We start from the raw sequence: 13,018 nt of genomic DNA on the forward strand, positions 1-13,018 counted from the left end.
AAAAAAAAAAAAAAAAAAAGCTTACATGTTTGGAAATCCTTTTTGCAGTAATAAAATAGAATTTTCTGGAAAATAGAGTTTTCTTAATTTTTATAAGTGTAGGTTACAAAAGCAGGACAGGACAGCCTGACAGTTCTTTTTGTTTGTTTGTTTGTTTTCTGGTACCGGGAATCGAACTCATGACCTTGTGCTTGCCAGGCAGGTGCTGTGCCACTGAGCTGAATCCCCAGCCCTCTGGCAGTTCTTCTGAATAACTAGTTGTGAGATCTTAGTTATAAGGATAAATTAATGACCACCAGTTACAATTAGCCATCATGCGTGTTTGGTTATGCTGCTGTGGTTACAGAGGCCAAGAAAGCAATTACAGAGCCATGAAACAGTTACAGAGCTAGGCATCTTCAAAGAGAACAAAGTTTTAAAGGAACAATTTTTCCCTTTCACCATAAGAAGGATTTTATTTCCAAATGAGTACACAGTTAGCACTTTCCCTGCTGCTGAGGCAGAAGCTGCACCCAAGCTGCTCACAGGATTGGGTGGGAGCTGCTGCTGGTGGTTTGCTGCTGGGGGCCATGTGCACCTCTGGGGCACTCTGGGCTCCAGGTGCCATGCTAGGTGCTGGGTGAGGCACCAGGAGCCCGCCCCCTCCGCCTACTGACAGCGTTCAGAACCTGCAGGTTCACTTAGGAGGAAACCAAGGCCCGGGGCACTGGGGTGACTCAGCCCAATATATTCATGCTGGCCAGCAGTGGCGGGAAGCCTGGACAGCCTGTCTGGCCCCCAGCGCCACTCAGCCGGGTGTTTCTCTGCTCCCTTTCACCTGGCACTGTCTCGTCCTAGTGCTTGACAACGACTGAGCTTTCATAGTCTCAAAGGTGTTGCTGGCTACTCGAGTTGGGTCCTGCTCACACGACAGGCTGTAGGTACAGGCAGGGGTGGCTGTGAGGGTGGCAGGGGCAGCACTGGGACCTTCTCCCAGGGCCGGCCCACACGCTGGAGCCCGCGTGCCCCAGCTGTCACCAGACGACAAGCCTGACAGGGACGCCGGCTTCGACCCCAGGCCCTCTGGAGCTGGTCAGGGACTGGGCTGACTCTGCTCCTGCTCAGCCTCACCTCTCAAGCTGGCTGCCCGGGCTTGATGCTGACCCCGTTGCAGGGTGACCGCAGCAGCTTGACTTGGGCCATCACCTTGAGTTTGGGCCAACAGGGAGACGGGATGGTGACAGGCCTGGGTGGGCGCTGGGAAGCCGGGGGAGGGGAGGCCTCCGTGGCTTTTTTCTGTGGTTCCCCCTCCCCTTATTCTCACCCACACCCTGCCCTGCTGTCACAGCTAGGTACGACAGCACCTAGGCCTCAGTACTCAGCCTCTCCCCATGGGACTGTCCCTCTTTGTACCAAATTGCTCCATAGATCAACAAAGGGGTGCGGAGTCTAGTGTCCTCACCACACAGGTCCCTCACCCTGTGGGGGCAGCAGGCACCACCTCCTCCCTCTTCTCCAAGTTGATCAGCCCCTCCTAGAAGGCAGACAGCCAAGGTCCACTAGAGAGCAGCACCTTCACCCCTGAAGCCTTCTGCCTGGTGCTGCACCATCAGATATGCCCACCAGGGGGCAGGGCACACCCACACCAGGACCGGAGCAGGCTCTAGAGGTCAGGGCAGGTGGTTTGGGGACAGAAGCTAAGGGACCTTTTTGCCCAACCCTCTCTGAGGATTATAGAGAGGTCAAGGCTTGGGTGAGAAGGTCTTGCTTGGCCACAACCTGCCCCTGAGCATGGAGGACCCAGCTTCCCTCTCCTGCGCATGGCCACAGCCCCTGGTTCCTGCTGTGTTCAGCTTGGTCAAATTCTGCCGCTCTGTGGTCAGGCAGCAGGGGTCAGAATGTGGGATGAGCATGGCACCCCGGCATGCACCCGGCTGTGAGGTGCCCACAAGTGCTGAGAACGAAGAGTCAGCGAGCGTCTCCCTCCTGCCATGCCTCAGCCTCAGCACCCCAAGCACAGGTGCCAATCACTGCCCTCGGCCTGGCCTCACTCACTCTCAGGCAGCCCTTGCAGGTAGCATCAGCATCACTTGGTCCGTGGTGAGTGTGCCCAGGTAGGGAACAGTGACCTGGATGCCACCTTGAGGCATTGGCTAATGGGTGATAATCAAGGCCCAGGGCTCCTGCCCTCACGTCTCAACCCAACCCAGACTCACCTGTTGCTCCCACTGGAGAAACCGGGGTCCTCTGGCCACCTCCCAAGTCCCCCATCTGGCAGCATGGCCCCCAAATGGCCATGGTGATGACCTACGGTTGGGCAGGTAACCCAAATTTTCTGGCACCTGCCTGTAGCCTTGCCCCAAGGGCTCTGCCAGGCCCTGGTCATGGTGGCTGCTCCTCCTCTTGCTTGCTGCCAGATGGCCAGGACACAGCCCAGCTGGGGCCTAGAGGAGGCTACGTCTAATGGACATTTCAGGCAGTGGGGCGACAGGAGCTTAGGACTGGGGGTCTCCCTGGCACCAAGCTGGGCCTGAGGAGGTCCCCCAAACTGAAATAAGGAACCCGATTCACCCTTTTGTAGAGTACATTTGCAGATCACAGAGAAAGCATTTTCAGCATGCATCAGTAAGCGGCAGGGAAGGGTTTATTGGGCCAAGATGGTCAGACACACTAAGAGTAGGGTGTGGGCCCTTGGGGAAATGAGGTATATTTTTTCCTGGTATAGGGGGACGGTTATGCTTCTCTTGAAGGGGTGGAGGCCCCAAGAGAAGGTGATCTCTACCCAAGAAGGGTACTAGCTCATTTCACACGCATGGGCAGAGTTTTGTTTTGTTTTTTTTGTAATTTAAACCATTTTTTGGGTTCTGTCACCCTATTCGTTTATCTTATGATCAGGCTCCTGTTCTTTATTTTCTTATGACTTTTAATATTTCTAAAAAAGTTTGAGCGCTATGGGTCTGGTAGGGAAGGAGCCTAAATTTCACCAAAGGAAGCTGGATATGAATCATCTTGGGTAACTCTGGCTGAGTCCTAAAAGTTACAGCCTCCTTAAAAGAACACCTTTTCATCATGATTTCCTTGTCTCCTCTCTACCTTTTATTTTTTTTCTATCCTGCCTCACCCTTCCTCTCCTGCTGTCGGCAACCCCTCCCCATCCCTAGGCAGGGAACGATCTCTCACTGTCTCCGCTGGCCACCAGTGGTCTGTGGACCAGGAAACGGTAGATCTGGACAGCAAATGCCTCACTGAAGCCCAGCCCTGCCCTGCTCGGTCCTGGCCTGGCCTGGACCATCACTCACCATAACCATCAGCATGAACCGCTCTGCTATTGGGTCGGGAAGCAACACCAAGAGTGGACAAGCTCATCTAGAGCTCTGTGGCCCTGAGCATAGGTCAGGAAAGCTCTACTGAAGGGCTTGACCCTGGGGCCGGTTCCAGCTCTGCAGGTGACAGTGGACACCAGCTCTGAAGCAGGTACTAGCGCTGGCAGTAGAGCTGCCTCTTGGTCCAGAGTGGGTGCCAGAGCTGACTCTACCTCAGAGGCTGCTGCTGCTTGGCCTGTCTCCCCCTCTGCAGATGGCTTAGACGCTGGTACTAGAGTTGTGGACAGAGGCGCAGAGGGGAAAGATCCTCAGACTGACTGCCTTTCCCTGAGCCATTCCCTACCTCACAGAGAGGCCCTGGTCCCTAGCGCACAGCAGGACATCTTCCCAGACTGTGCTTGGCCACCTGAGGGTTGTGAGGCTAATGCCAGTTCCTGGCCCAACAGCAGTCTCAGGTGTGTAGTTTCATCCATGCCTGCCACACTGTGTCTCAAAAAACGGTGGGTTTTATTGTTCATACATGAGTCTCTTACGTCATAGAGAAAACAGAACTAGTCCTGACTTCCATAAATATCCGTGTATTTACTTTTATTAGAGCTATTTCTTTAGACAGGTTTGAGTCCTTCCCTAATATCCCTTCATCTCAACCCAGGGCAGCCTAGTTGGAGGGAAATAAATCCCTCACTGCTAATAGCTGGGAACGTCTGAATTTCTTGCTCATTTTACTGGATATAGAATTCATAGTTAGAGGGTTTTTGTTTGTTTTGCTTTTCTGTTTCATTTAACACGGCACACAACATATTTCTTTTTGCCCTCCAAGGTTTTTGAGGAGAAATCTAATGATTATCTTTTAGGGGAAATTATAATGATAGGTATCTTCCTGTCCGCTTTACAAGCATTACTATACCTTAGTGTGTTTTATAAAAAGAACATTATGTTATTCTACTCTCAGTGAAGTAGTAACTTCACCTGGAGATCAGTAGGAATTTTTTTAAAAAGGAATTGGATATGTTGAGTGTAGACATAATGAGATCTCCAAAAACAAAAGTTATTACAGATTCTCAAACCAGAAACCAAAAAGACTTTCGCAGCATCCTGCAGCTTTAATTTCTAATAAGCTAAGTATCAGCCTTTGCAACCCATTTTTTTTAACTAAAGACAAAAGGTCCTGGAGGCCAAGAAGTGAGGCACCTGTTGTGGGCCTGGCCAGCTGTGCCTGGGCCATTTCATCTTCCGGCCTCACAGGAGCCGGTGAGGTCACTTTCGAGGTGAGCTATACAGCACAAAGGCCGGGGCTGGAGGGGAGGTTTTGTCCTGGAGACCTCTTGTCGGTGACCTGGGATTTGGATGCAGTGTCTTTGCTGGGATTGCTTTGGTGTTTCAGAGCTTCTGGAGGTTTGCTCTGCCGTGGTACCCAGTCTGGGTGGTGAATGGAGCACAGTAAAATCATGCTGAGGCCTCACGGACAGCTGCAGAGCGCTCAGTGTGGCTTTGAGCACAAGGAGGTACCGTCATGGCGGGGCCCCATGGCCACCTCCCCTAGAAAGAGCCTCACTGGTAAGTATCGAGCGCTGGGCACCGCTGGCCACAGTGGCTTTGCCAAGGTCCTGCCAGCTGAACATCTTGCCGCTGGGACACCAGTGCCAATTAAGGTACCTCAGAAGGAAACACTGAAGGAAACACCTTCATTCTGGGTGGAGCTATTAGAGGAACTACAGCACCCCAGTCATCCAGCTGCTGGAGGTCACTGAAACACGAGACAAACTCTACGTTGTACAACAATATGAGAGCAGGGAGACCTGAAGCAACACACCTGGAGGGCCACCTACCTGCTCACCGAGGAGGAGGCTGAGAGGTTATTCCTCCAGATTGCAGGCGCGGGTGCAGCGCTGCATGGCCGGGAGTTTATGCATGGAGACCTCAAACCTGAGAATATCTTATTGGACTCTCAAGGAAACACTAAGATCACTGATTTGGGGTGGAGAAGAAGTTCATTCCCAGGTAGACCATGGGCATATCCATACGGCAAGAGGTGCTGCCCGGAGTGATTCTTAAAAAACATAGCAAGGCCTGGAGGTGGATGTCTGGAGCCTCCACATTACTCTGTATGAGTTGGCTGTGGGTCGTGTCCCTTTCTACTGCAAGGGCAGGCATCAGGTGGCAGATCCTGGTGGGCAGATATTCCTGTCCCCCACCCCTCTCCTCTGACATCGAAAAACCTAATAGTCACCTCCTCAACAACAACCCGACAAAGTGGCCAACTCTAAAACAGATCGTGCAGCATCCGTGGCTCTGCCAGGGTGTACCTTCACCCAATCCTCCTCCTGAGCTCCTCCCAAAGCACAGGAAGACCGCAATCCTAGCCATCATGAGCAGGATTGACCCACTAACCCTCATCACAAAGCTCTGAGGCTCAGCAACTGTGACCACCGGATGGCCACATTTTTGCTCTGCCCACAGGCCAGTTAGAATTCAAATTCAGGATAAAGCCTGCAAATGAGGAGGTGGTGCTGTCCTCCTCCCCAGATCCCACCCCATCAGCCCTCCTCCCAAGGGGAACAGCCATCAAGCCTGCCAGCCACACTCACCCCTTCCTCCCAGGGGTGAAGCCCCCAGGGAGCAGGGTGGCAGAGGCTCCCAGCCTCCCATTCCAGTCTGCAGGATCCCCCCTCCCAGCACCGGCAGCCTGCCCAGCCCTGAGGCATCCGGTCCAGCTCCTGCACCACCTCATTCCCTGCCAGCAACAGAAGGCAGGTCTGGGAGGCAGTGAAGAGGACTGCAGCGCATGCAGTGGCGGCCCTGTCCAGCCCCTGCCTGCCGGGCTGCAGAAACCCCAGGGACCCCGGGACACACTTGTGGTGCGATGTAAGCAGTGGACAGCAGAGAGCAGGACAAACCTGGGGTGGGGTGGGGTCCTGTGGTGCTTCCTGTGTGTTATCTGTGTCTTGATGGTGCCATTGACAGCGGTCAAGTCCTAACCCTAACTTTCAGGAGGAGAGAGGGAGTCACTGCTCAAAGGGCACAGTCTCAGATGGGCAGGAGGAGCTGGCGGAGACATCTACTGCAGGGGAGGGGGGGGCACCGCAGCCAAGACTAACGTCTGGAGCGCTTCAGGTAAGCACGCATTCCCCAGGCCTCCTTGCATGTCCACTGGACACGCGTGCGAAGCCCGAGTCCTCAGCGAACGCGCACTTTCTGGTAACGGGGGATCGAGCAGGTGTGCTTCTCTGGCTTATGAAGGCGCCGGAGAGCAACCCAAGCTGCAGTGCGCCCAGCCCGCCTGGTCCAGTTGCCTCTGTCCAGCACAGAGGACACAGGTCCAATGTGCCACAGGCCTCGCTGACACCTGGAGCCACCCAGAGAGCACAAGAGCCGGCACACTTCCCCTGCCCCACCCCAGGTCCTTCTGTCTGCCCCAGAGCAGGAAGCTGCAGTGAGTCCCCTTGCGGGCCTTTGTCTAGCGGAGCGGGAGGGGAAGCGGAGGGGAAGGTCGGCTCTGCGTCTGAGGGAGGGAGGTGGGTGGGCAGCCCCGGAAGGCTGTGCAGGCAGCAGGAGCTGAGACCCAGTGGGAGGACGGAGGAGGAGGGGCAAGACGCGGAGGAGGGAGAAGCGGCTTACCTGACTTGTGTTCTGCTGCCCACGCTGCCTGGTCTGGCCAAGGTCTCATAAGCCCTGGCTCCGGGGAGGTCTGACTGCAGAGCAGTCCTTCTTGAGCTCATTCGTACGGGTGTTGCCAGACGCCCAGCTTCTCGCTGACTGCTGGCTGGAGACTTAGTTCTTCACCCTCTGGGTGTCTCCCCAGGTTCCTGTGTGTTTCCTGACAGGACAGCTCCCTTCTCCCAGTGAGAGGCATCCAGGAGGGAGACAGCAAGCATGAGCGGGACAGCTTCAGCTGTGGTCTTTTAGGAGCCAACCCACGAAGTGCTGCACCATCGCTTCTGCTGCATGCTACCGGCCACACAGACCGACATGGCGCAGCGTGGCGGGGACTACATGGGATGTGATCAGCAGTAGTGGAGGACCCAACCTGGGGGCAGATGGGAGGCTGCCTCCCACAGGCCATGTCTGCAAAAGCGCTGATTGGTGCAGACTCCTCGCATCTGCCTACCTGGCCCGGGTGACTCCTAGAGCCTTCCCCAGGAGGGCCCTGCTCATCACTACAGAAGCCAGCATGCCCTATGCCAGCGTGCTCTGTGGTGGGGACGTAACAAAAGCCGCGCAGTTCCTGGAGAATAAGTCTGCGGGGTGGGCATTACTGTCCACACTTATACATGGAGACGAGGAAAAGCTGAGCAGTTCGTCCAATCACACATCTATGTCACGGGACCAGGCCTTCCCAAGTGTGTCATTCTTTGCAGCATAGATCCCTACCCCCTGAGTCCCTACTCCTTGTGAACTAGCCCCTGCCTCTGACCCGCATGTACAGTTTCTGTGTAAGATCCCTGTGAGATTTCAGGACTCACATAATACAAGAATGTAAAACAAGTCATTAGCAATTTTTTTGTGTAATGCTGAGGTTTTGTTATCAAGTTTTGAGGTGCTCACTTCTTGCTATTCAGGTTCTTTTCATCCCAGAGAATTGCACAAAACAAGCAAACACGGTGACAGAATTTATTTGAAAAAGTAAAAGTGGAAGATAAGGGAGAAACCAGTTCTGCGGAGGGAACTCGGGGCCAGGGAAAAGACAAGGAAAGAGAAGTACACCCTGGGGGACACAGGGCGGGCTGCTGTGAGGGAAGCCAGGGAGTGAGCTCTTCACGGCATCTGGGACATTTTATCTCCTCCACGCACCATGGGAACCCAAAGCAACATCCTCATATGGGGTTGTGGGATCTGGTCACCCCTCTCTGCCCAGGCAGTCTAAGCCACGCCTTTCTCCCTAAGTTTGGACCCTTGCAAATGTCAGGAAATGCTTACCCCTGAGCCACACCCAGGCCCTATTCATTATGTTGATTACATTCTGAAAATACTTTGGATATACTGGGTTAAAGAAAATGTATTATTAGAATTAATTTCACAGGTTCCTTATGGTGTTTTGTTTTGTTTTGTTCTTTTGCTTTGTTTGAGGCTGGGCTTGCTATGTCATTCAGGTTGGACTTGACCTCACTATGGAGTCCTGAATGACCTCAAACTCCTAGTTATCCTCCTGCCTCAGCCTCCCCAGTGCTGGGATCATAGGCGTGCACCATCACGCACAGCTTACTTACGCTTTTAATATGCCTTGTGAACGATTCACAGGTACCTTCGCAGTGCCTGTTGTAACTGCAGCACAGTGCTGCTGCAGCTTGTCTGTGCAATGTGTGCTGAGGGAGACAGTCTCCTGGAAGATGGCAGTCTGCAGGCTTGTCTCCAAGTCCCTTTACCAAGCCCGGGCACTTTTTCCCTAGAGCGCATGCTTCGTGGGACGGTTGAGGTCACTTCCAAAGGTAGCGGCTATAGTCCTTCCAAGAAACCTTGAAGTCACCAAATCTCCACAGCTTGGGAATCTGCAATAAATGAAAGTTTCTGCTTAATTTCCTTCCTTGCAGTGCTTTTTAATACTCATTTTTAAACAGTTTTAGTGTGTCTATATAGGTGTGTTTTGTTTATTCATTTATTTATTTATTTTTAAGACAAGATCTTTCTCTGTAGTTTTGGCTGGCCTCACATTTGCAATGATCCTACTGCCTCAGCCTCTCTAGCACTGGGATTATAGGCATATGCCACTACACTGGCCTTTTTTTTTTTGGTAGTACTAGGGATTGAACTCTGGACCTCACACTGAGCTAAAGCCCCAGCTCTTTTTATTTTGAGATAGAACCTGGCTAAATTGTCCAGGCTGGACATGAACTGTGATCCTCTTGCCTCAGTGTCCTGAGTAGCTGGGATTACAGACATGCACCACTCTGCCTGGCCTTATAGTATAATATAAAATGCACTATTTGAGCTGGTGTGGTGATGCACACTTGTAATCCCAGCTGTAATGATTGATTCATTGTTTCAACTTACAAGTTTACAGAAGCACTGAGAGGTACACCAGGGTCCTCACTTTGTAAACATCCTCATCCTGTGCAAGAGGAGGGCATGGAGATGCTGTGAGTGCTACACCCACCCTGGGGCATGGTAGCCTGCTTGTAATATAAGGGAGAAAGGGGCTTGCGTTCCCCCCTTTTGCTCTTGTTGCTTTGCTGTCTTCTGCCACCTTGAAGTGCTGCCCCTGTGCCATGTGCCACCCTCCTTGGAGCCAGCCCACTGACGACTGAAACCTCCACAAACTGTGAGCTACAAAAATGTTTCCTACTTTAACTTTTGTTGTCAAGTATTTAGTCCCAGCAAGGAGAAAAAAGTAACTGACACACCAGCACACTGAGAGGCTCAGGTAGGAAAGAGGATTACAAGTTTAATCCCAAACTGGGCAATTTAGCAATTTAGTTAGACCCTGCCTCAAAAGAAAAATGTGAAAAAGGACTAGACAGACAGCTCAGTGCAAAGGCCATAAGTTCAATATCCAGAAACATGAAAGAGAAAAAAAAGAAAGAAAGAAATTAAGAAACAAAGAAAGATTCCACAGCTTGATGAGTCTTACTAAATTTATACATCCTTGTAACCATCACTATATTCCAGGGTTTTTTCCTTATTTTCTTGTTAAGTTTTTTTAGAATGATATATTAACTCATTAATTATGCAAATTAATGGATTTTACTATGAGGTTATATTCATGTTAGGAAAAATTCAGCATCCTGAAGCACTTCAGCAACTCAATTTTCCTCATTAATAAACAGATACCAAAGTAATGAATATCTTCTCTCCACTCCCTCTCCACTCACCAAAAAGTTCCCCATAATAATATGGAGACACTAAAGAGTGGCTAGTAGGCATTTCTGATAAACACACCCTTAAATAGATGACACTACACAGATGCTGCCAGAGGAACCACCTGTGAAAATCACACAGTGTGACAAGTTGGGCTGGCAGGAAGGAGAAGGTGAATGGCCCAGGCTGGGTCCAACCTCACTCAGTCACATGCTTGATCAAAGTCAAAACTAAACTGTGTAAAGTAATAAATGTAACGCACCACATAAGGGGAAGCAGGGACAAAAATCACATGATCATTTCAGTAGATGAAAAAACATCTTTGACAAAATCCAACATCAGTTCATGGCAGAAACGCTAAAGAAAATGGATAGAGAAGGTCATTACCTCAACGTGATAAAAGTTATTTATGACCAACTCTCTGCCACCATCATACTAAGTGGGGAAAAGCTGAAAGCCCTCCCTCTAAAGTCAGGAACAAGACAAGGACATTCATATCACCACTTCTGTTCAACATAGTCCTTGAAACATTGGCCAGAGCAACCAGGCAAGAGAAAGAAATAAAAGAGTTTCATATAGAAAAAGGTTTCATACAAGAAAGGACAAAGTTAAAATATCATTATTTCCAGGTGACATGATCCTTTACTTTCAGGATCCCCACAAAAAAATTCCACCATAAGACTCCTAGAATTCATAACTAAATTCAGCAGTGTAGCAGGATATAAAATAAACACATAAAAATCAATAGCTTTCCTATGCACTAAAAATGAACTTGTTCAAAAAAATTAGGAAAATAATAGCATTCACAATAGCATCAAAAAAGTAAACACTTAGACATTAAACTAACCTACGTAAGGAAGTGAAAGGGGTCAGCAGTGAAATTACATAATACTGATAAAAGAACTCAAGGACATCAGAGGACAGAAGACATCAGACAATGGAAAAAGATCTCCTGTTGCTGATTAGCAGAACCAATATAATCAAAATGGCAGCATTTCCAAAATGGATATACATGTTTAACACAATCCCAATCAAAATACCAACATCACTTCTCACAAAACTACAGAAAACCATCTCAAAAAGTTATATGGAATCAGAAGAGACCAAGACTAGGAAAAGCAATCCTGGGTAATAAAAGCAAAGCAGGTGGCATCACAATCCCACACTTGAATTTATACTCTAAAGCTACAGTGACTAAAACAGCATGGAGCTTGCCCCAAAACAGGCCTGTGGAGCCATTGAACAGAAGAGAAGGAGCAGAAACAAACCAGGACACATAGAACTATTTGATCTTTGACAAAGAAACTAAAAACACCCACTTGAGGGAAGAGAGTCTCTTCAATAAAAAGGTGCTGGAAGATTGGATGTGCATAAGCAGAAGAGCAAGTCTAGACACATATCTCTCACCAGGTACTAAACTAAAATCAAAATGGATCAAAGGCCTAATGTTAAAGCAGAAACACTTACTCTGCTGGAAGACAAATTATGTACAACTCTTGAAGACATAGGTATAGCCAAGCACTTTTTGAATAGAACCCCAATAACACAAGAATAACACTGAGAATCAACAAATGGGATCCTAGCAAATTAAAAAGCTTCTGCACAGCAAACAACCAGCAGAGTGAAGAGATAATCTATAGAATGGGAAAAGAAATTTCTACTAATCATTCTGTGGTCAGAGGACTAACATGAAGACCACACAATCAGCTCCCCTAAACAAAAGATGTTGACTAAAAATGGGCAACTGAAAGGAATAGATCCTTCTCAAAAGAAGAAGTACAAGTGTCCAATAAATACATGAAAAAATGCTCATCATCGCTGGCCATCACAGAAATGCAAATTAAAACTACACTGAGATACCATTTCATCCCAGAAAAAATGGCTATAATCAAAAGATCTAATAATAATAAATGCTGGCCAGACTGTGGGGAAAAAGAAATCTACCACATTGTTGTTGTATCTTCGTTACTTTTCTCTTGTTGCTGAGACAAAATACCCAAAGCCCAGAATTAAGGAAGGAGAGGTTTATTTAGCTCACAGTTTGTGGAAGTTTCGGTCTATAGTCAGCTGGCTCCAAGGCAGGCTGGAACATGGCACAGGGGCAACAGTTCATGGCAGTGGAAGACAGCCAACGCAACAAGAGCAAAAAAAGGAAAAACAACAAAAAACAAACCCCCTTCCCCCCCCTAAAATGGAAAAAAGGAAACCAACCAAGCGGGGGAGAACAACTAAAACCAAAAACCCAACAAGGGAACAAGGAACAAACAAAAAACCCAAAAACCCAACCCAAGAACGAAAGAAGCCTTGCGGGGGACATCTAGACACAAACCATAACCAAAAGTAAAATAGTACCACCACTATGGAAATCAATGTGGAGATTCATCAGAAAACTAAAACTAGAAATTCCATTTGACCCAAATATCCCCCTCCTAGGTATCTTCCCAAAGAGTTAAGATCTTCATATTGTGGGGATACATGCACACCAGTGCTTAAAGAAGCACGATTTAATAGCTCAATCTTGGAAACTGCAACAGATAAATGCACAAGGAAAATGCCATGTTTATACACAATGGAGTACTATGCTGCCATAAAGAGATAAACTTGAGGCTTCATAAGTAAATGGATTCAACTTGAGAACAATGTTAGGTGAAATACATCAGGCACACAAGAGCAAATATTGGGTGGTTTTTGCTCACATGAGAAACAATATAGAACATATACTATAATATACACACACACACACATAAATAAAGAGCAAAATAGGAGATAAATAATAAATTGAGAGAAGTTCAAATATTTCCCCAAATTATAAATTTCATTTTTCAAAAAATATTTTAATATATATGCTAATTATTTTCATTTATACTCCTAGTTTATCTTAGTTCATTGAAAAGAAATTTTTGCATTATTTTTCTCTTTCAAAT

The 13,018-nt window shown here is 48.6% G+C and overlaps 2 long non-coding RNA genes and 1 pseudogene across 3 annotated transcripts in view; 2 read left to right on the top strand and 1 right to left on the bottom strand.

Annotated features, from left to right (window-relative positions):
* Positions 1-4,750: 4,750 nt before the first annotated feature.
* LOC106148835 lies at positions 4,751-5,712 on the top strand (annotated as a pseudogene).
* A 77-nt stretch (positions 5,713-5,789) lies between these two features.
* Positions 5,790-7,787, top strand: LOC106148841. 2 transcript variants are annotated; one of them, XR_001234549.1, is made up of 2 exons: positions 5,790-6,167; positions 7,105-7,787. It is a non-coding gene; the product is annotated as an uncharacterized LOC106148841 (long non-coding RNA). The 2 variants fall into 2 exon arrangements; XR_001234550.1 differs by lacking the exon at positions 5,790-6,167 and adding an exon at positions 6,423-6,735.
* Positions 7,788-7,899: 112 nt separating this feature from the next.
* The window catches only part of LOC102013197, a 7,568-nt gene continuing 2,449 nt past the window's right edge, over positions 7,900-13,018 (bottom strand). Inside the window, exon 2 of the long non-coding RNA XR_261409.1 lies at positions 7,900-8,788. This is a non-coding gene — a long non-coding RNA (uncharacterized LOC102013197). The remainder of the gene's footprint in view (positions 8,789-13,018) is intronic.

Source organism: Chinchilla lanigera, unplaced genomic scaffold (assembly GCF_000276665.1).
Source record: "Chinchilla lanigera isolate Chin_1 unplaced genomic scaffold, ChiLan1.0 scaffold00029, whole genome shotgun sequence".
NCBI lineage: Eukaryota > Metazoa > Chordata > Mammalia > Rodentia > Chinchillidae > Chinchilla > Chinchilla lanigera.